The sequence below is a fragment of the Camelus dromedarius genome, chromosome 3, assembly GCF_036321535.1.
Source record: "Camelus dromedarius isolate mCamDro1 chromosome 3, mCamDro1.pat, whole genome shotgun sequence".
Lineage (NCBI taxonomy): Eukaryota > Metazoa > Chordata > Mammalia > Artiodactyla > Camelidae > Camelus > Camelus dromedarius.
Genome location: NC_087438.1, coordinates 112,063,471 through 112,088,024, shown reverse-complemented (window position 1 = coordinate 112,088,024; position 24,554 = coordinate 112,063,471). Strand labels below are relative to the sequence as shown.

Genomic DNA, 24,554 nt, shown 5'->3' with positions numbered 1-24,554 from the left:
TCCCGCAGAGCTCTCCTCTACCTGCATTCGAGGAGCAGCTTGGTAAGTACCATTACCCAGATAACAGCTCTAGGGTCCTTCCGTAGCTGACAGCAAGGTCTGATAAAATATGTCATTTAGCTATAAAACTCAAACTGCGTGTCAACAGTCAACCTTCTTAAATAAGCCACAATTCTTTGTGCAAAAACATGGAGAGATGAGACTCTCTTGATATGACCAGTTTTCCATGGGCAATCAACTTTTGTTCCCATGCACCAAGAACTGGGAAGGCTCAAAAGATTCCACGGAGGGGCTGAAATCAAAGCAATCACTTTCCTAGTTTAAGATCAGTGGCAGCCTATTTCACTTTGCCTCCCTCTACTTACTTTGGTCCAATTCGGTTAAGTATTTACTGAATATCTACCATCCTAGACACTGTCAGAAAAGGCACAAAAGAAATACAAAACACATAGTGAGCACAAGGATTTTTATCTAAAACGCTCATGGTTGAAACCATCTTCCCCATAACCAGCCTTACAAATGCCTGTTTACACCAGCTCTCAGCCATCATTCATCCATCATTTATGGAGCATCTACCAGGCTATGAATGGTGTGTATATGATAAAAAGGTAAGGGAGGAATCAATCTCTACAGGCTTACTGTGGAATAAAGGAGATATCCTTACAAATAATTTCATGGCTCTTCATAGTGTAACATTTACATGAATAAAACCCAAAAGAGTTTAATTCAAATTCCCGTATCATTTTAACACGGTCTAAACTGCCAATACCACTGTAATGCTGAAACCAGACCAATTTATTTACAATAGGTAAAGGTCTATTTGGCTTAAGTAAACATCTGCTTTAGAAAACATATTTAATAAAATGATAGTTAAAAATATGTAGTAACTCAAATTACTATTGACAGAATGTTTAGCAGAGGGTACACCTGGATAACTAACTAGAAATAATATGTGATTTCTGTCTCTTGAAGCAGGGTTTCTAAGACATCTGAGAGGCCTTGAAAAGTATTGCAATCATGTTACATTGCTGCCTTAAATAGCAAACGTTTTCAAGGAAATCGTCCTTTCTAGACTAACATCAATTTATGAAGACACAACTTCGTTCAACACCGTAATGAACTTTAGCTCCGCCAATATTTAAATAAGCACTAATACTGACTAGAAGAAATAATCATCACTATTATATCTAGAACTTTCGAGCCCTGGCCAAACGGCTCAGCTGTTGGGCTGACCGCTGTAAGTGCATTATCTAACTGATGGTCACAACAACCCTGTAAGGTAGGTTTTTTTTTATCAGCTCTGTTTTACAGACAAAAACACTGAAACCCAAGGTCCCGTAACTAACAAACACTGTCTGAATTCAGAGCTCATGTTTTTAAGTGAATCCAAAATCAATGGAGTCGTGTCACGTACATGCAGCTCAACGTTAAAGTAAGAAAGTAGGTTGGCAAAAGTCCCAAAAATACCCACTGGCACGGAGGGAAATAACGTGACTTTTTCCTACTGATTTCCTTTCAACCTCCTGATTTCTAGAGGGACCGTTTTTGCTCGGCGCCTCCTGTTCTTTCGCCTGCCCTCCAATCAAAGATGCTCAAGTGGCCAAATCCACTTAAAACAGAGAAAATGTTCCTTCCTCTTGCTTCAGGTGCTTGCCTCTAAGAGGTGACTCTGGGACTCCTGGTGAAGAGGGAGCTCGGAGAGTGGTGTCTAATTCCCACCACTAAAATTAAATTATTAATTTTTTTATCAATTAATTGGATGCGGATTGGTGGGGAAGCCAGGCTCTCAGCGCAGCTGAGCTCTCCCGGGTGCCAGATAAAACAAGGAGTCTGCCCCGGTGAGGTGGGTAAGAGGGAAAAGGCAGGCCCAGTAGAAATAAGTGTGAGGGCCCCCTGACTTCAGGAGAGGGAGCACAAGCCAGGTCCCAGGAGAGACACAGAATCGCGGAGATTTCTCCAGGGGGCCTTGACAGAATCAGCCCTCCAGGCCTGGGAAGAAGACACTCCACTGCTTGCCCAGGAGTTGCTCTGAATTCTCTCGCACACTGAGGGAAGATCAAATCCCAGAGAAGAGCTGTTTCTAGCCTCCTTTTGAATGGAAAGTGTTCTTGTTCAGAATACTGTTCTTTAAAAACTGAAAATAGCTTGTATTTTCTGCTGATATAAATAAGTCATATTCAGGATAAAAATCAACTATTTAGAACACACATGTTTAAAGGTTTTGTTTACTTGAAATTCCACCACTCCAAGATAATAATTAACATTTTAGGGAGCATGACTCCATATATCTCTTTTTACTGACAGGGAAGTCGTATACAGCTACAAGCATCTAGTTATTAGTTTATTTAACAAATATTTACAAAATACCACGTGCCAGGGGTCCATCTATACATGCTGTTCCTTACCATTTTTTATTATTCAGTAATATGATGTGAACTTGCTTCCATGTCAGTGGAGGTCTACATGATCACTTTGTATCATTCTGTCATGTTTGACCATAAATTCCAATGATGCCTTTAAGTGTTTTCCAACTTCTTGCTATCAAAAACAAATACAACAGGAAGTCTCTCCACATTTCTCTGATTATGCCTTCCAGATAAATGTCACTGGAAATTCAAAACACCTCACATTCGTCTAATTCTTCACTTTTCAAGTTGTTGTCATGTTTACAACTTGGCGATAAAGAGACCGGTTTCTGTAAAACTCGCATCAGAATTGGTCGCACTGTTTCACAGTCACATTGCATACATCTGGCTTTCTCTAATAAACGCGAGAGCGCGAGGTGTGACTGATGAAACCAAATCACAAAATACCTGAATGTGTGAACGTGAAGGGGAGACAGACCTAAAGATAATTCTCTGCAACTAGAAGCCAGATGTCTCAACACCACCAGAGCGAACTACAGCATGGGTGTGTCCACTGGACCAAAAGAAGACTTTGGTAGCCCCAGAGATCCTTCCAGACAAAGGATCCCTGAGGGTGGAGGTTACAGGCGTCTTACTCACCAATGTATTTCCAGTACCTAGCTTGGAGCTCGAAATATGACAGGTACTCAATGAACAGTTCTGCATTTAATAAACCACAAAATGGGTCTTCCAGGACCACAGCAAACCACAGCCAACTTCCCATCCTCACGCCCACTCCACAAGAGAGACTCTGACGTGAAGCCAAGGAATCCAGAGCTGATAAATTACATACGGCTTTCATCCTACAATGAATTTCTCACTCGGAAGGAGCTGTGGACAGTAAGTCTCCTCCAAAGCCACATCAGATCCTTAAACCGAAGAGCTCAAACCAAGGGGGACTGGTCCAACAGTACATGGAGAAGAGAATTCTCTCAACGAGTGCTTTATTTTGCCCTTCCTGAAAATTTCCTCCCAACTCCTATCAGAAAATTCCATTCATCTCCTCCATTTCCGCCCCTCCTCCTCAACCCATAATATTACCTCACCCTCTGCCACTTTGTCAGAAATCCGTCTTGCGTACTAATTCATATATACACACACTGGATATGTAAAGGAGTATTACCAAGTGGGTGGTTCTTGAAAATCAGCCATTCATCATGCATATTGATCACTGAGGTAGGACGGTATGAATCAGAGAGTAGCAATCATTAAATCAAAGATTTATACTAGTAAAAGAGCACCAGAGCCATTCATCAATTCCATACCGCCCTCGGTGATTAATTAGGTTCCAATCTGACAGCTTAGAAGCTGGTTCACAATTAAGGCTATTACAGTTAGAGGTAGGTTGCTGTTTTTTTTTTTCCCTTCCCTTTAGGAAGAAAAAACTGGGGGAAGGCGTTCATTTGTTGGGCTTATGACATTCTGTACTTTTCCTTCATAACATTTATCCCTGTTGGTAAATACAGAGTTATCAATGGGATTATGTTTAAATTCTCTCTCTCTCCATTAGTCCATTAGGTCCCTGAAATCTTAGAGCCTCTAGCACATAGTAGGCACTCAATCGGCATATGCTGAACAAATGAATTTTTAACTAGATGCCTTCAGATGCTTTGGGCTCAGATGTAGCATCACTTACAACGGGGCTTCTCATGTTCCCACTGGGTCTTGCCCTTTAAAAAGTGAAACGGAATCTCTCCAGGTTGGAGAACCACTCTGGAAAACTGTTTGGCAGTAGTGACTGAAGCCCAAACACTCATTCCTATGACTCAGCAATTCCAACCCTGGGTATGTACCCCACAGAGATGGGAACAAATGTTCACTGAAAGACATGTACGAGAATGCTCACAGAAGCACTGTAATTAATAGACCAAGCTGGGAACAACCCCACTGTTCATCAACAGAGAATGGACACATAAATCATCATCTGGTCACACAATGAAAAACTACACAGCAATGAGGATGCACAAACCACAGCCTCACACAGCAGCACGGATGAATCTCATAGACACTATGCTGACAGAATGAAACCAGACACAAGGGAGGACATGCTGTGTGATTCTATTTATATTAAGTTCAAAAATAGGCAAAACTGATCTGCGGCATCAGAAGCTGGGATGATGACTGCCTCTGAAAGGCTAGTAAGTGGGAGAGGGCATGAAGAGGGCTTCTGTGGGCTGATAATGTTCTGTTTCTTCACTGGGCGCTGGGTCTACACGTGTGTTCACTTGGTGAAAATTCACACCCCATTTTCTGTTGCTTCATTTTAGGTTAATAAATAGAGCTCTCTGATTAGTGCCCTTTTTTGTATGTATGGGATAGTTCAACCAAAATTAATTTAAAAAAAAGAATTAACTTTTTTCTTTCTCTGTGTGATGGAAGAGTAGGAAATATTTTCATGCAAACTGCAAGTCCAGATTGAAATCTCAGAGAGTGTCTCTTGGTGGAGATTCTAAAGAAAGAGGTATAGTTTCAAATACGACATTAAAACTGCATCTCTAAAAAAAATTTTTTTAACAAAGAATAAAAAACAAATAAAAACTACATGTCCTTTAGTGTTCCTTCTAATTCTCAAGTTCTACGATGAGTAACCTTTTGAAAATTGACAGAGAACTCAGTGCCCATGGATTTCTTGTGCTAACCTTGGCCATTCTCAGAAGAGTGAAATGAGACAATTAAAGAAAACTGTCTTCCTGACTTATGTTCAGGAGTCTGCATCACCTTTTATAATTTCCCCTGCAACCCTTGAAAAGCAAGCAGGGGCTTCCTGTAAGTCAAGAGGGTTTGGAAGAAATGGGTATGGTAAAGAAATGCTGTGGTTTTTGGAAATTCGGAAATTTCTGATAATCGCTAGCATTAAGACCAGAAAACTAAGACCTAAATTCATAATAATGAAGCTCTCCAATTTTTGAAGTCTTCCTACATACCACGCACTGAGTTTATGTGCTTTTTAATGTATTCTTTCTTTTAATACTTGCAAATTCTAGGAGATAGGTACAGACTCTCTCACCTGTAGGGAGGGTGAGTCAGTCCACTGTCTGAGCCTCAGATTCAAATCTGTACATTGGGAATAAAGCTCTGTGCCCACAGAGCAGTGGTTCTGAGGATAAGCTCTGGAACAAGACTAAAAGGGTACAATTCCAAGCTAAGCAACTTACTAGGTGTCTCACCTTAACAAAAATTTAACCTCTCCCTGCTTCAGGTTTCTCATCTACAACGTGGGGTTACTAACAGTATCTACCTCACAGGATTATCATGAGGAGGACAGGACATTTAGCACCATGCATGGCACCTACTAAGACTTCAATCCATGGCAGGTATTTATTAATGTTACTTATTTTTAATATTATTTTATTTACATATATTCTTCCTAAGTGTTAAATACTACATAACTGGCAGATATCACATATTTAATTAGAATAATTCTTAGTAAAACAAAAATAATCAGCAATAGTTCTCTACTGGTTTAGGATCTATTTGGGATCTTTCAGTCTAGTTCCCTAAAACACAGAAGAAATCATTATTCATCAAACTCCAAAATTTCTTGAAAGCTAAGATCACATCAGTCATGCTCATTGTTTTATCCCTGAAGTGAACCACAATGCCTGGCATATACTAAGCACCCAAAAAATATTTGATAAATGTTTTAGTAAATACTTCCCTAGTATACCTACCTAATCTCCCCACTGTGTGCTAATCCAGAAGAGGCCTGGTTATTTTCAGAAATTTTCTGTGAACTGTAGTAACCACAGATATGCTCTATTTTTTAATTGAACAATTTTATAAGATAAGTATGTCTTTTCAAAAAGATTTACTAGGTGTTTTCAAATATCAAAATCTGACTTACCCTTACTTTTTAAAAACTTGCCCATCCTAAAGTCAGATACAATGAAAGACTTTCATCCCTAGAACATAAACCTTGTATCACCTCACACCAGTCAGAATGGCCATCATTCAAAGGACCACAAACAATAAACGCTAGAGAGGGTGTGGAGAAAAGGGGACCCTCCTACACTGCTGGTGGGAATGCAGGTTGGTGCAGCCATTGTGGAAAACAGTATGGAGATTCCTCAAAAGACTAAAAATAGACTTACCATATGACCCAGCAATCCCGCTCCTGGGCATATATCCAGAGGGAACTCTAATTCAAAAAGACACAAGCACCCCAATGTTCACAGCAGCACTACTTACAATAGCCAAGAATGGAAACAACCTAAATGTCCATCAACAGATGACTGGATAAAGAAGTCGTGGTATATTTTATACAATGGAATACTATTCAGCCATAAAAAATGATAAAATGATGCCATTTGCAGCAACCTGGATGGCCCTAGAGAATGTCATTCTAAGTGAAGTAAGCCAGAAAGAGAATGAAAAATACCATATATCACTCATACGTGGAAACTGAAAAAAAAAAAGTACAAATGAACTTATACGTAAAACAGAAACAGACTCACAGACATAGAATACAGACTTGTGGTTGCCAGTGGGGAGCAGAGTGGGAAGGGATAAACTGGGAGTTTGAGATTTGCAGATACTGAGTGGTATATATAAAACAGATAAACAAGTTTATACTGTGTAGCACAGGGAAATATATTCAATACCTTGTAGTAGCCCATGGTGAAAAAGAATAAGAAAATGAATATATGTATATTCGTGTGTGACTGAAGCATTGTGCTGTACACCAGAAATCAACACAATGTTGCAAACTGACTATACCTCAATAATAAAAAAAAAAAAAAAAACCACAAAGCATAACTTCATTTGTTCATTCATTCATTCACCAAGTGTTTATTAAGTACCTTGTATCTGTGTTTAGGGATCTCTGTTGCAAATCGTAGAAACCTCAAAAAGATTTAGTAACAAGGGAACTTACAGCAAGCAACAGAAAGCCCACCAGTAGCTGTGCAGGCTTCTTGTTTGTCTTGATTCAGTGGCTCATTATGTCATCGAGGACCCAGATTGTTTCATCTGTCTACCCTGTCATCCCGGGTGTTGGCTTCATTCAAACTGGTAGCCTGATGACTCCAACTACTGTAGGCTGTGGCTAGACCTACTGGTTATCTACCCAACAGTCACACTCTCCCACTTCTTCCTCCCAAAAAGAAGCCCATTTTTCAAGTATCAGATATCAGGGTACTTCATTATGCCCTCCTAACTGTGTTTGTTAATTATCTAAGCCAATTACAATTGTTCCTTTTGTCTTCCCATAATTGCCTGAAGATGTCCATGTAACAACTCTTGGATAAGTAAGGGAAAGTCAGCTCTGGCCCTTCTAGGAATATTTACTTCCCACACATAGTCAGGAACTTGCCCCCATTCCTGCCCCTGGACACTCTTGCCTCTCCTGTGTGAGACGTTCCTGCCGCCACTACAGCCATCTCATCACCACAAAGAAAGCTTCCAGCACATGGTATAGAAAGATGGCAGGAAGCTGGCAGCCTGGCTGGAATTAACCAACCCTGGAACTGTCCTACCTCTGAAATTCTGGTTATGTGATAAGTTATAATGTAAACACGTATTCTTCAAGCTGGTTTTAGGTGGGACCTCGAGAAAGTTATAAAACACTGTGAGACACATACACTTATCACTACACAAACACAGCTATTTCCAGAGGGGAAAAAAAAAAAAAAGATAATCTCTTTCTGAGAATTTCTCTTAAAATAGAAGAAAACTGACCCAGACACCTCAACCTCTTTCCTTCCTCCCCTACTTCCTCTCGATTTTAATTGCCCAGTATCAGGTCATATGCCCACTGTTGAACCAATGGCCTGCTAGAGAAATTGGATTGCTAACCCCTGGGGTTTGGAATTGGGATCAGCTGTGTCCGAAGTAACTCGCCACATGGGGGAGAGGTGACTGCCTGAATTAAACTGAGTTCTGTTAGGACAAGGGGCGGGATATTAGATATTGATCTGCTGTATCCTGCTTATTACCATATGCGTAATGTGTACTGGCCTTGGGACTCCCCAGTAACAGGAAATGTTCAGCACAGCTCTAATGATCAAATCAAAGTCCATATCCTCCTTCAGGGCCCTATTTTTGGAATCTCAAAATCTCTTAAATGTAAGCCAAGCCATCAGATCTCTAGCAACTCTGCTAGGGCTTGGGTCCAAATGTGGAATTTGCTAACAGAGATTTCATCTAAAGTAAAGTTGAAGTAGGTTTCTTCCTACCTCCCACTAAGAGCTATTAGAAGCCATTCTTAGGCATATTGGTATATTCAGGAGTACTAACTTGCCTCCAGGCACATTTCTAACACTCTTTATTTCCGATCAAACTTGTCTGAACCTAAGTCCTCAGACTTCCTGGAGCCTAGAAAATCATTCCCCAAATTGGAAAGAGCGTCTCTCCGTTGGGGAAGTACGGTAGAGTGGTTAAGAGGGAGTTCGGATCCCTGCGGTACCAGTAACCAGGTGGTCCTTCGGCAAGATGCTTAACCTCTCAATGCCTTAACTTCCTCAACCATAAAATGTGAATGATTATCTAACTCCTACCTCATCAGCTTGTAGAAAGCATTAAGTTAGCCAGTGCACGGAAGTGCTAAGCACAGTACATAGAACATAAAATGTTACCTTGATAAGGATTAGCTCTTCCTTATGTTTCTTCATCTCTGTCTTTCTCTCTCTTACGGCATCATCACAGAGCTATACCATCACAGTTAGAGCTAACTGATGGGCCTTTCTGGTTCGGTGCTGTCAGTCAGCCAAATAGCTCGAATTTTTTTTTCCATTTGGTTAGACAAACTCCCTATTTGGTATAACAGTTAACTTAGCCAATTAAATGAAAAACATAGTTATTATATGGTAATTTTATTTATATCGAGCTTTTTCAGAGGCCACAGGGCTGACCATTTCTGGACCAGGCCTCCAGAGTCGAGGCTGGCTTCACTCTCCTCACACTGCATCCTTGGCTTTGAGCCAGCTCCTCTCCACAGTCTCAGAAAGCCTGAACTGCGACAGTGCCTTGGGGAATCAACTTCATTGACTCACCAAATCAAAATATACAAATTCCCCTTTTAAACCATGATCTATAACTGGGAGAATATTGCCTCTCCACTGCATTAAGGCCCACCCTATTACCTTATGGAATTACCCACAGTGGCAGAAATCCATTCACCTGATCCACCGACACCCTGGGGGCAGCTCAGATAGCATAAAGCCAATTGATAGATGTATATTTGATACATATTTTATGCCTGGAATTTATGTCTTCTGCATGTTTCATTTGCTATTCTGACTCACTTTATGGCACAGGAGAACTGGGGGGATTTCAAGAGGGACTGAGAAAGAAATAGCGTGGAAGAACAGGGTGGAAATCGAAACAGCAATTTTTCCTTCTGATCTAGGACCTTGCACCTGAGCATCCTGATCCCCTCTACGGCAAAAGAGAAGTGTTCCCTCCCTTCCTCCTCCCAGGAAGGGACTCTGAGAAGGAAAGGAGCTACAGCTGGAAGAATAGGAGAATCCTTTTCCTGCAAGCCAGCAGCTGAGCCAGATCCCCACCACAAAGTGTGTGTGGTGCGGGGAGGGGAGGGTGATAAAGACATAAGCAGTAACAGAACTAACGTTATGCAGTTTAACCTGTGCAGTTTTCAAGACCCCACCACTTATTTCAGCTCACTTCGCTCTCAAAGTAGTCAAGACTGGTGTTTTCATCCCATGTTACTGATGCTGCAGATGGGAGAATGACCTGCCTAAGACCATGGTCGATGGCAAAGCTGGGACTCACATTTCACCTTCTACCTCTCTAGTGTGTGTACAAGTGGTAAGACGTGAAATTTTAGAAGGCTTCTTCATGAGCCCCTATACCTAAGGACAGAATTCCTCACCATGCTCAGTATTCAAAGCCCTACTTTGTATCCTGTATTTTCCAAAAGCTTAATTAAAAAATTTATACCAATTTATTATAACAACTTACATACGTACACACTAATTCAATCGTCACAGTAACCCTGTGAAAGTAATGTAAGGGAGTGTGACTCCAGGAACCGTGCTCTCAGGCACTCTGCCATGCCGTATTTCTTCTCTGAAGCTCCCTACTTACTCCCTTCACCACCAGCTCTAGGACCTGTGTCTCAGATTCCCTCTCGCAGATCCAGCCTCTCTAACTCCTGTCCACCTGCCCCTTTTCCATCACCACCAATTCCTCTCTCCCTATTATGAAAGCAATTCAGTTTACTCCCAGCCCCAGCCAACCATTTGTTATCTCAGCATACACAGTCAGGAAATAGTTATACTTAAATTTTCCTTCTATGTAACAGGCCTGCTCTCCTTACAAGTAAATGCGTGTAGACAGATGGTAATCATTCAGAAAATACTTGTTGAGCTCATACTATGGGCCCGGCACTGAGCAACTTGAAGGACGCAGTGATAAGCAATACCAGACATGACCCCTGCCTTCAGGGGACTGACCATCTAACAGAGAAAACAGACGGCCCTCAGTGAAACACACAGTCAGTGCAAAGTACACGCATAACAAAGCACTGCGAAGGAAAGTCAACTCCATGTAATCGGAGGATTTGGTGCAGTCAGGGGGTCAGGAAGGGGTTCTCTTAAGTGGGAAATGAGCTGAGACAAGGAGGACAGATTAACAGCATATTCACTGTTGCTTTATTTACAAGGTTGAAAACTGGAAACAACATGTCTATATAAAAGAACCATTTGTGGCATTATCCACATGACAGACTATTAGAAATCCATTTAGAATTAAATCTTTGATAACTAAAATATTACAAGATTTAAAAAAAAAAATGCAAACCAACCTAACTTTAAAAATACTAATGTTAAAAAAAAAAAATCTTAACAATGAGAATCCAGCAGTACATTATGCAAATTGATTCATTCCAGGAATTGAAAAGTATTTCAATCTTAGAAAATCCATTAATGAAATTCATCATATAAACAGGTCAAAGGAGAAAACTATGATTACCAAGAAAACTGTCAAAAGCATTTACTAAAATTCAAATCCATCTCTTACTTAAAAAAAAAACTTACTTTTTGAAAAAGGACATATACATCCCCCGAAATTTAAGAATCATACTGAAACACTAGAAGCATACCCATTAAAGTCAGCAATATAACATGGAGGTGTTCTTATACATGTGTTATTTAATATTATTCTAAAAGCACCAGCTAGTGCATATGAAAGTCAACCAAATGAGATGCAACTATTGGAAAATGAAGGTACAGTGATCACAATTGCATATGATGTGATTATACACTTGGAAAACACAAAAGAACAAAAAAAAAAACAGAAAAAGAAAGTGGCCATTTACAAAAGAAATACACAAAAATCAATACTGTTCTTATAAACTAACAACCACATATAGAATATAGAAGGAAAAAAAAAATCCCACTCACACAAGCAAGAAAAAAATTAAGTTAAAACTTGAAATAAGTACCAGAAAAGTTTCACTTGACATATATGAAAAAAAAATAAGTAAAATTACTAACAGGTACAAATAATGAAGAGACATAACTTGTTCCTAGATATGGAGATTTGATATTATAAAAATACACATTCTTCCCCATAAATCTAAAAATAATCAAGGCAACCCGAATAAAATTTGACAAAGAATTATAAAAGTCTCTTTGGGGAGATAATTCACAAACAAGTGAAAATAGCCCAGAAAAATTTGGGGGAAAAATTAATGAGGAGAGATTTGTTTTACCATATGTATTAAAAAGCTACAGTAACTTAAAATTGTTTTTCCTTAAATAAAAAAAACAAACAGAAGGCAGGGAATAAATACCAAAATCTAACCCTTTAGAAAAGAGAAAAAGGTAAAACTAATAAATGATTCAAAAAGCTGGTCTTTCAAGAAATCAACAAAATAAACCAGTAGCACACTTAATCACAAAAAAAAAATGGGAGAAAACAGAAATATGCAGTATGAGAAATGGTAAAGGTAGACAGAAAACTGAAAAACATCATTAGAAAATAATCTTGTATAATTCTCTGTAATAAATCTGAAAACCTAAATAAATGAATAATTTTAACAAAATACGACTTACCAAACTGATCCCAGTGAGAAAGTTTGAACAGACCAAGTTCCTAGAAGAGAAAAAGGAAGTTATCAAAGACCTACCACAAAAGAACAAATAAAGCAACAGGCATAAATGCTTTCATACGGAAACTGGACCTTCAAAGAAGGTATTACCCCAATGCTACTTAACCTGTTCCAGAGAACAGGAAAAAAAGGAAACCTCCCCAATTCTCTTCATAAGGCAAGTTTAACATTGATACCTCAATGTGGTAAAGACTGCACCGAAAAAACTACAGACCAGTCTCACCTGTAAATATGGAAGCAAAAATAAATAGAATATTGGCAAACACAATCAAATAGCCAATTACAGTAATGTTCCAGCCAAGCAGGGGGAATTCAACCAGAGGAGACTTAATTCACCATGTTGATGAATCAAAGGGGGACATCATATGAACCATGAACACTGTGGCAGCATCTGACAAAATTCAAATTCTTCGTGAAATTTACAAGATTGTGAATTTTAAAAACATTTAGTACAAGAATCATTGAAAACATTGTCGTTACTGGCTTGAGGACAAATCACAGTCAGCCACTCAGGCAGAGGGGCAAAAGTCGCTGTGGCCTCAATGCACTGTAGGCAGGTGACCTCCCAGAGGGGCCTGGGGGACCCGGGCAGGGTATGGGCGTCTACCATATTAGAGAACAGATTAGGGTAGCAAAGTGTCCCTCCCACAGACTACACTGCAAAACGGAAAGGAAAAACAGACCTTTACAATGGAGAAATCTAGGTATTCTTATTATGCATCACCTAATTTAATCCTCCTCACTACCACCCAAGAAACAGGTAGAATCATCTCTATTTCACAGAGAAAAACTTGAAGAGCACAGCTGCATAGTACTGTACTCAGGTAAAGAGGCGGGGTTTCTATCCTGTCTTAGTTTGCGTTCTAGCGCACTTGACTCCTTGTATCGTTCTAATTTCTTTATCGCTTGGATCTCCACCAGCCAAACCCAAAAGCAAGCCAGAGGGCAGGGAAGTGAAGGGTGGATGTGACTCACACCTGTCAGCCTCCTACGCACACAGCAGGATAAAGAATAACGCACACGTCTGGAGGAGCTAATGCAACACAACAGGTGTATCCCATTTCTTAACTGTAAGGCAAGCATAGTAAGACTTCCTACCACATAAGTTGTCCAAGGACTGAATAAGATACTGCATTTAAACATCTCAGCACTATTTTGGCACTGATAGAACTCAACAAATATTAGCCACGTGAGAGGCTATTATAAGACTACTATTAGCTCGTATTGGTTAAATGCCCTGAATCAAATCAACTTCAGTTTTCCGTCAAAAGTTTGGCTTTTTCACTTAAGAACAAAAAAGCAGCAGAGAAAAGACACAGCTGGCTCCATCTACTGATTATCCCCTAGAAAACTGGTTAGGTATCACAAACAAACCAACATCCGAGCAAAAAAAGGATGCCGATAACATGAGCAACACCGATTTCCCCTCAAAACAACACTTTGAATCCGTTTTTAAAAAGCGCTGCCAATGAAGAACATTCTTGCTAAAGGGACATCTTTTCAAGCTGTGGCCTCATCCTGAAAATATGCTTTTTACACAGTCTTGTAGATAATAAAGCTCACATTTAATAATTTTGCTCATAAATGACCGCCTAAATATGTCAGAAATAATTTTGAATCTGTGACCCTTAGAGCTGAAACTATAGATGAATGTAATTAACCTACTTCCAAAATTAAAAAAAAAAAAAACTGCTCTATTCTCTCCTGACTCGGGAACATATGGTGTCGGATTACACGGTTGGCACCTGGCTGATGGCTGGGTCCATGTGTCACATTCTTACACAAACAGGCAGAGGCGGCACAAAGCCTGCCTGGAGGAATCTCAGCCAAATCCAAAACAGGCAGCTAGAGCCTCAGGCTTGGCCAAAAACTACTATGAACAGCCTGGAGAAGGAAACAGACCTCTCAGCACCACCCTCTGAGCCCAGTTTCCCCTCCTGCCCCCCAGCCTCCTCCGTAAGCACCCTGAGAAGGACCCATGAAGGTTGGTTTCTCCACTGACACATCGTCAACACTCTCGGCTCTATTTATTAGGGAGAGATTAAGTCTGGGCTCAGCTCATCTTTGGGGTTGGCTCTTGTATAAGTCAAGGCATTTTCAAGCAAGTTAATCCAACGAAATGCTCTCCAGTCCAATTAAAGGTATGTTTGTCACTCCCCGCTCCCCTCAGTTCCCAAATCCTGGCATGTTCATACCTAGTGAAGGACATTCACGTCCAACTTTGTGCAAAGCAGCAAACTGGAGAGTCAGCAGCATCCTGGCCTAACTTTTCTGCTCTCCTCTTGAAACAACACCAGCTTAAACTAGTTTTGACTCCTTAAATAGGCTATTGATTAGCCAAATTGAAACAGCACCAGCTTAAACCGGTTTGCATCCTTAAATGGGTTGTTGATTAATCAAACCTTGACTCACTTTACAGAGACAGCACTGCACATGCGCAAGAGGAGAACCCACATCTCCAGGATGACCCTGGAACCAAGAAACTTCAGCCTACGGAACTCAAAGAATGCAAATGTTGCCACCAGAGCTCTTTGCAAAACACGAATTCCTTTAATAAGGAAAACCTGGCTTTCAGCAGCACGAGTGGCTTATAGGGACTAGTTCAAGACTAGCCAGTCAGCTTCCACGTTTGAAATTCCCTTAACCCTTTACATTTCACCCCAAGCCTGGAGCAGGGAGACAAATTTGAGTCTTGCTTTGTCTCCTTGCCTGTCGACCTCATAGTAAAGCTTTCTTTTCTCAAAAGCTGCCACCATAGTACTGGCTTTTATGCGTGTAGGTCAGGGAGCCCTTGCTCTGTAAAACTCTCCCCTGTCTTATTGTAGGCCCCATCTCTGTCTCTGCAAATCAACTCAAAATGCACCATGAGGCTGAACATGCCCCTTCACAGCCAAGTCCCTCAATTCATTCTTTGCGATACTAAACGTCCCTAAATTACATTATTCCTTCCTTCTTGTGATTATGTTATCTTTTTGTGCTTTATTTATTGAAACGTGCCCACCTATTTCAAGTTGAATCGTAAGTCAAGAGGGTTTAGCCCACATCAGCTGTGGGAATTAAGAAACCCCAAGGAACTGGGTGGAGCTGGTACAGTTAGAATGAGAAGCAGCCTGGGAGAGAGACCGAGTGGCAGATACGTAGCTGTTTTGGCTCACCTGGGCATTCCCTCACAACAGGCTAGGACGTGGAGGACATCAGTGACAAGGAGGAGAGGTCACTGAAGGATTAAAAATGGGTCTTTTTCAACCAACTAGAAGGATCCTTAATACCAAAAGAGAAAAGCTAGTTACATCCGCTAGTTAAAAAAAAAAAAAGCACCGCCCTCTCCCCCTTTCAATACACACTATCTGGCCAGAACAAGACAGCGTACGGAGGACTGTTCTCTTCTTTCCATGCCCATCCTGGTGGCTGTGGGAGACATCTGCTGTTCCTGCCTGCCCAGAGTCTGCTTCCCGTTTCTTGTTAGTAACGCTCCCATTTCCTTAATGGGAGACTACTTTCTTACTCTAACTGATTGCGATGAGGGTGCCAATCCTAAAACCGGCCTCCACCCCCATCACCAGTGGTCACAGGGGTAGGCATGTAACCCAAGTAGGTGAGACGGTCCCTCATTCTGTTGGCATAAGTGAATTAATCCCAAGAAGTGGGCATGTAACCCAAGCCAGGTGTGAAAACCTCTGCTATTTATAGAAAACTGGAGTCTAGGGGAGAATGCATTCTTTCTGCTCTGGAGTCACTGGAGACTGGGACTGTGTAAAACTGGAGCTGCCTGTGCATGTCCCCCACTACGTGGAGGAAGCCACTACACCATCTGTACGAAAAGGTCACATGGGTGGGGTGGACATGGAGGAGAGAGACAGAGATAGGACAAAGGGGAAAGGAGCTGGATAAGAAATAAAGATGGGAGAGAGATGGAAGAATAGAGAGAGATGGAGGAGAGAGAAAGAAAACGGGAGACAAAGATGGGTCAACAGTGGGTAGAAATGGGGTGAGAGAAAAATGAAGAGGGAGAGAATGGAGAAAGCTAGGAGAAAACGGGGGAGAGGGAGGTGAGGTACAGCGTGATGAGGGGAAAGAGGAAGGTGGGGACAGAGGGGGGAGGAAAAAGAAATGAGGGAGGGAGGGAGGGAAGTAAAAATAGGGGTGAGAGAAAAACATATAGGGAAACACATATAGGAAGAGAGATGAGGGAGAAATGAGAGATGAAAGAAACCTGATGGCTTCTCCTGGGGCTTCCAACCAGGTCTCCCTTAAGGCCACTCGTATCCCTGTGTATGCCAGTTTATAACCAGATTTGAGGTGGATCCTATCATTTGCAACCAAGAGGTAACCCATCTAATGCCCTTAATCAAATCCAATCCCACTGCAGGCTGGGCTCTCACCGGCTTTGTTCTAGAACCCAAAGACAGACTGGAGGCTTTACTGGCCACCTCAAAACGTAATCACTCTTAGAATCTTACCAGCTGATTTCCATCCGTCAAATAATTGGAGAAAGTAAAGTTCCTTTGCTCTGCCTACAGAGAGCATGTAAAGATCTTCATTTCTTCCTTCCTACTTCTCAGTCGGTAACAGAAACCAATCCCCCACCAAAAACACAAAAGAAACCTACTTTGAGGTTAAAAGCAGCATTTAGGAGAAAACAATGTTGTACATCATACCAAAATTTAATATGGCTTTATGCAAAATAGTAATGTGTCTGGTAATGCAAAGATTCTTTTAAAGTAGGTTAATAACAATCCAATATTATTCTCCTGTTTTAAAAAAAAATGAAAATGTATGTCAAAAAAAAAAAAAAGGCCTAAAGTAGCTGAATCTTGTACCCATTGATGGGGCTGATTTACATAGATAGCATTTAACATTCCATCATCATTATCCTATCAGTCTCCTGTCTAACATGCAAGCCTGAAGACGTTCAATGTGCTTAGAGGTTAAAAAAAAAAAAAAACCTATACCCACCAGCCAAAATGGTGGTAAATGACAAAAAAAAAAAAAAAAGAAAAAAGAAAAATAGTAATTTTAGGCAGACAGATGAGTATCAGCGGGGATGAGGAAAAGACTGTCTGCCCCCTCCCTTCTGTACCAATATAGTAACCTAAAAGATTGAATAAAAGAAAACTAAATATTTAAGAATAAAATGTGGTTACCAAATGAGGAAAAGGGGGACGCATTATGGTAATAGTTGAGTCTGCCTCTGCGTGAGGAAGCAGCTGAGTGCGCCTGCCCTGACTTAAATGGAAAGCATATGTAAATGAATCACAGTTCATCCTTTAGACTCAACTGTGTGAATATTTTCAGGGTTTTTTTCCTTTTAAAATGTTAAGTGAATTTAATTCTGATGAGAAGAACCAGAGGGAATGCTCTGGGGAGACTCACAGTGTGAGGAGGGGAGGCAGAGGGTCACATGTGTGTACATCCTCCTCTTGTTGAGAGCTCCTTCTTGGCCATGTACTTGGCTGTGACCTTGCAAATCCTATGGCCTCTTTAGTGCCTCTGCCAGCATATCAAGAAGGCCAGCAGGATCAGAGGCAAAATGGAGCCTGGGGGGTTGTAAAGCCCTTGACCTCCATCACCCTAACCACTAGGTAGTTCTGAACTATATCTAGACAAACCGAAAAGAGCCTAGTTATGTCAAATGTGTGGAGCCAGGGTGGATGTGGGGAGGGTTCCCTTTAAATCAGCTGAAAGAGAGGTATATGAAGGCAGAGGAAAAAGAAAAGGAGAAACAATGGAGCAAGAGAAGAGCAGGGAAGTAGGGGAGGGGAGAAAAGGCAGTGATGGAAAAGAAGATAATGAAGAGGTGGAGAAAAGATCAGTCAAGGGAAATAAAAATTTTCTTAGCCTCCATGCATCTGGTTTCTTACCCTGAACACTTAAGCTGGGACCCAGCCTTCCAACAGTGGCTCCAAATGTGTGTGTTGCCCATACCCACGCCCCTGGGCAGTCATCACTCACATGACATGTTGCTCTTTCCCACCATGTCCAAGTTCATATCAGAATCCTTCCTAACACAGCACGCCAGACAGCCCCTGCTACTAAATAGGACAATGCCTTAACATAAAAGTGCCAATCCTAGCACTATTCCTCAGCCTTATATCCAGACAGTGTGCTGTTTGGCAACTGTCCACTCAACAGCCTGGGATTGTAAATGCTGAAATTTATTTATAAGGAATAGGGACAGAAGTCAATTACATAGAGTGTGATACTAAGAGAAATATGCAGGAACTCCCCCCGATTTTTTTTTTTTAAAACAACCTTGGGCCATGTCTCTTTTTGTCCTACCCCACAGTGTGACAAGACTAAACCAGACAAACCAGGTTCTCCCAGCCAGCAGTCTAGTCTACTAAAGAACAAAGATAAAATAAAGTGACAGCTTTTGAATATTAATAGGGCATATCAGCAAGGGTGAGCAGCAAACAGTGGAAGTCATCCACAAGTTCTAAAAGCAGTTCCTAAAAGCCCGAATTCATCTCATCACTCCCCACTTAAGAATTCCACTAAGAAAATGAATCTTTATTTCAAAAATAAACTTCTGAGATGACTAGAGATAAAAGCAGAGAAAGAAATACTGAAGCACCACAGGACCCTCCTTCACTCATCTTCTCCCCCCGGGGGCCCATCACGATGCCAAGCATATTATAGATGCCCAATAAATGTTTGTGGCATGAATGATGTGAAAAGAAAAGGAATGTTTTAAAATCAACTTCAAAATGGGAATGGGCTTTGAAAACAGGCTGGCCCCAATCAGGATCACAGAAACAGAAAATAGAGTTTGAGGTCACTGAGATCCACTCCAGACATTACCTAGAGAATCTTTGGAGAGTCTTCATTTCTACAGAAAAGTGGAAACAATGTTTTCTGGGGGATCACATTTCTATCTTTCTGATTCTCTCACGTACCCAGTCACACAGTCAGTCATTCGTACCCAGTCACACAGTCAGTCATTCATTCAGTAAATGTTATTGAGTGCCTACTATGTGCCACACACTGCGAAGGGCTCTTAGGCTCCAGTGGTAACGAAGACAAGGAAGGGCCCAGCTCTCAAGAAATTGCTATTTGCTTTGTTCCCTCTCCTTGCCCCAAACCATTACATGCTTAAGCCATTTCAACAGCCTGAATTGCTTCCCTACCACAAATGCCGTCCATCCCCAATTCATCTTGCCCACCACTCTGCATTATTTTTTTTCTAAAGGATGATTGTCATCATGTTGTTCACCTGTTCAAAAATCTCCAGAGGCTCCCTATCATTGATAATTCAATTTAGGACCCATTTATCAACCAGGTACTCTGTATCAGGCATAGGGCTAAGATACACTGAGAGCTGTATTGGTTATTTGTTATTTGTTGCAATATAGCAAGTTACCCCCCAAACTGGGCAGCTTAACACAACAAATGAGTATTATCTTCCAGTTTCTGTGGGTCAGGAATCCAGGAGAAGCTTAGCAGTTAAAACAAGACTGCAGTCACATTGTTGGCCAGGGCTCCCATCATCTGAAGTCCTGACCAAGGCTAGAGGATCCACTTCCAAGAAGTTTCGCTCACATGGCTGTTGGCAGGAGACCTCAGTTCTCCAACATGTGAGTCTCTCTACAGGGGTTCGTGAATGTCCTCACAACCCAGCAGCCAGCTTCCCTCAGTGAGACCCAGGAGGGCCTTAATGATCTAGTCTTGGAAGTAACACACCATGATTTCTGCTATATTCTATTAGAAGTGAGTCACTAATTCAGCTCAAGCTCATACTTACGAGGAAGGCAATCAAGCTTCATCTCCTAAAGGAAGAAAATCAAAGAATTCACAGACTTAAACCACCACAAATCAATAATCAGACTATTCTCTTCTATTCTATTCATCACCACTATAATCAGATCCTACACCATTCACCTATTTTCGTATCTCTGTGATGGTATTCCCAGTATTAGCCTCCACACTCCAACCCAGCTGGTTCTCCTGAACACACAGTACCCTTTGTAAATATCAACTCTTTCCTCGTGTCGCCCACACCTTGCCCCGTCCTCTGCCCTCTGAATCCCATATACCCAGAGAGGAAGCACAGCACAGTGGCTAAGATCTTGGACACTGGGCTGCCTGGGTTCAAACCCCACCTCTGCTTTCGGCAAGTTACTTAAGCTCCGTCTACCTTGATTTTCTCACCTATAAAGTAACGACAGTAGTATCCACTTGTTATGAGAATTAAAGGAATCAACATTTATAAATCACTGAGAAGCATGCTTGGCATGTAATACATTCTATTATAGTACTTATTAAATAACATAGATGTTTTTCTACATTCAATTCAAGTTCTATACTTCCATACTACAGCCCACAGTGAAGTCCTTCACTAAACTCCAAATGCTGCTGGTGTGACCAGTTTTAACCCTGGTGGGAGCTACCAATTAGCACTTAATTAACCTCACCTGCAGATACTTATCTCCTAATTGTTGCTTTCCAACACTCTAAGTTTTGTACGTCTTCAGAGTGTCTAGGAGAGTAAGCATTCGATTCAAAAGGAAGAAAGGGAGTAATTAATTCACAGTGGTGCCTAGAAAAAATACTCATGCTGCTAGTCTAGTCTCTCCAAACACCAAGAAACCACACTCTCATTATTTCCATGTGACCCTCTGATATCATAGTGCTGATCCAAATTAGGCTTCCCCCCAAGATCACCCACATACTGACCCCCTTCCTCACAGAGGGGAACTTACAAAAACACCCAAGATGCTGGGGTGGGATCCCCTTAGACCTGGTGTGAGGGGAGGACAACTGTGAGCCCTGGGAAGGAGGACCCAGATACTGCTATCAATGCAGGTAAAGCAAACTCAACACATGTCATGGGGTTGTTAAATCTTTAAGAAGCTAATATTTCAAAATCACCAACAAAGATTCCTTCTCCATCCCCGACTCAAACAGTATGGAATTATAGGACTCCTACACTTTTTCTTAAAATGGTGGTATTTCCTCCCTAAGAATTTATAGCTTCTGGCAGAGCCAAAACCGGTGCTGAGCCAGTTCTCATACTTAGAACCTGCTGGTATGTCCACATGGTCACACAGGCACTGGCAATTAACAATTACAGGGGGCTTTCAGGGAAACGTTCTCCACCATCACAAATAGAAGGTTCTAGTGGTCCTGACTTGGCCACTAAGATGCTATATGCATCCACAGAGCCATTCATTCCTTTTTCAACCAATCTTTATTAAGCATTTACTAGCTACAGTGAATGATACCAAGAAGTAGAACCTAAGTGTCTGGGCCTCAAGCAAGTTGCCTGGAACAAGTCACCCTCTCTGGCATCAATTTCTGAGTCTATAAAGTGAGGAGGTTGAACAAAGTCTCTAGGGTTCTTTTTACTGTAAAAAAAAAAAAAAAATGCTATTTTTCTGATTCTAATGCCTGCTCTGCTTTGCCAGGCAGGGTTGCTATGAAGATGAAGTTAGAAAACGTGCATGAAAGTGCTTTGAAAACTATAAAGCACTGCTCAAAATGTGAGGCATTATCCTTATTGTTGTTGCCATAGCCCCTCAAATCCCTAGAGAAAAGTTTTCAAAGACCGGCTTGATAACATCCCACTGGGATCCTAAATAAGAAAAGCTCTTCCTCAGGTCTCATTGGGATCTCTCCTGCTGCTGGGAAGTCCACGAGGTTGTTTCTGTACATTAGGGGCTTCTCGTAGCAAATGCTTTTCAGAGATTGCAACTGCCCACAGTGGGGAAAAAACTTATCATGTGACCTAGTCCTGAGGTCTACTCTAAGACCAGAAGGAAAGAGGCTGTGATCAGTTAGTGTTACCCGCCACGGGCCTGGGATGGAGACATGCTCACCAGCTGATTGACGTTCTTACACAAGTCCTTTGGTAGTTAGGTTACACGAGCCTCAATTATGAGCCCGGCATTTACCAAGTGTTTTGCAAGAATCATCTCATTTTTGGAGTAGGTACTAATGTTAATACCACTTTACGAATGAGGAAACTGAGACACAGAAAGGCTGACTTGCCTGAGATCACACTGCCAGTATGTGGCAGAGTCAAAATTAGAAACTAAGAAAAGGGCCAAGATGGCAGAGTAGAGGGATACTGGCAGCTCACCCTCTCCTACAAATACACCAAGACTGACATCCACTGACCCACCCATCCACTCAGAACACCTGCTGAACTTTGACAGAACATCGCCTTCTTCAAAAGACAAAATACGCCACAAATCTGGTAGGAGAAAAGGAAAAAATAAAGAAGAAAAAGGAAGATAGTGCAGGACCCGTCCTGCGGGGAGGGAGCAGCAGAGGAATAGCACTCCTTTGCTGGGTCTCCCCATCTCCAACGGACAGGCCAGCGGGACGCAGGGGGAACCTCCAAGGCTCAGATCTGTACGGAAGAGCCCTTGACCAACAGAACTAAGTGAAGTGGACACAAAGGGTCCCTGTGACCCCCAGCCCTAGAAGCACATCAGCAGGGGTGGGACAGGACCAGCTGCCCAATGGGGCAGAGGATTCGGGCTGACTGTTCAGAGGCAACCCCGGGGGACTGTAGTGTGCTGGGAGGGTGTATAGATTAGAACAGCCTGGGTCCCCCATAAAATACAAACAAACAAACAAAAAAGAGCAACACTCTGCTATGCCCTGGGGGAAGGGACACCCGTAACCTTTGTCTCTGCAGCCCCGAGGCACCATTACTGGCGCATTCTCAGGAGACGAGAGGCAGGGCTCAGCCACAAGCCACCATATTCTCAGGTGCGCGGCCAGGCAGAGGTGGGGTCAAAAGCTGAACACTTACCTAGGGGTTCCGCAACCTCATAGGTGGGACTGAGACTTGTTTACAGCCCCAAGGAAAGGGAACGGCTCCGCCCCTTGCCTCTGTGAACTCGAACCTCGAAGACAAACGAACAAGGAGCGGAACTCTGGCACATAGCAGGGGCGAGGGCTGGTGCGGCAGTTTTCTCAGAGCTCGCCTACGAGCGCGCACCCTATGCGGCGCGGGGAGCGGAACTGAACGGGACAGCGACTTGCCCGCCTGGCGTGCAGGGGCTTGGCTCCTGGACGCTGCGTGGGGAGGGGCGTGCCCCACCCACTTACCTTGCAGGAGAGCGGCGTCTGGACGCTGCGTGGGGAGGGGTTGTGCCCCGCCCACCTACTGGCATTTGGAGCCACAGACTAGGGGCGTGACTGGAGGGCCTCTGGAACCAGTGCAGCAGGGCAAGGGCAGGAGCCGTGACAACCACAGAACAAAAAGGAGGCCCTGCTCCATAGCCAAGGCAGGCTCTGGCCACCATAACACCAGCCACACCAAAAGGATAACAGACAAAAGGCAGGGAAGGAAGATTTGGCAACCACCCATACTTAAGAAGGACCTCTCAGAAAAATTAAGAGCGCACAGTCTCCACGGGAACATATCCACCTTTACTTTTCTTATTTTTTTGCCTTTCTCTTTCCTTTTTTCTTTTTGAAATTTTAACTTTCTTTTTTTTAATCCCATTTAAAATTTTCTTTAAAAATTTTGTATTAATTTTTTAAATTAGTCTTAATTTGATTTTTCTCTTTGTTTTTTCTGTTATTGATTATACTGTTTTCAAATCTTTTCTTCTTTTAAACTTTTTAAAACTTGTCTCAATTTGATTTTTTCTTTGTTCTTCTGTTAATGACTATATTCTGTTTTCAAATCGTTATTTCTTCTTTTAAATTTTTTTTAGTTTTATTTCTGCATCTGCTTTAAATATACAAACTCCTTCAGGAGCACAGCAGACAACTGATATACCATAATCCATAGTGCCCGAGAGATATAAGTAATATGAAGAAGCAGAGGAACCACTCCCAATTAAAAGAACAAGAGAAATCCCCTGAAAGAATGATCAATGAAATAGACCTTGATAGTCTACTAGATCATGATTTCAAAAAAGGAGTGATCAAAGTACTGAAGGAACTTGAGATTGTGAATAGAGACAGAGAATACTTCAAAAAGGAAATTGAAACTATGAAGAGGAGCCAATTAAAATTGGAAAATTTATCTGCTGAGATGAGAGCTGAGCTAAAGGCTGTTAAAAATAGGCTAGATAATGCAGAGGAATGAGTAAGTGACCTAGAAGACAGGACAACAGAAA

At 41.8% G+C, this 24,554-nt stretch overlaps 1 long non-coding RNA gene across 1 annotated transcript in view; it reads right to left on the bottom strand.

Moving 5' to 3' along the window:
• The window catches only part of LOC116152346 (uncharacterized), a 681,617-nt gene that overhangs the window by 382,806 nt on the left and 274,257 nt on the right, over positions 1-24,554 (bottom strand). Inside the window, exon 5 of the long non-coding RNA XR_004135961.2 lies at positions 12,419-12,458. This is a non-coding gene — a long non-coding RNA (uncharacterized LOC116152346). The remainder of the gene's footprint in view (positions 1-12,418; positions 12,459-24,554) is intronic.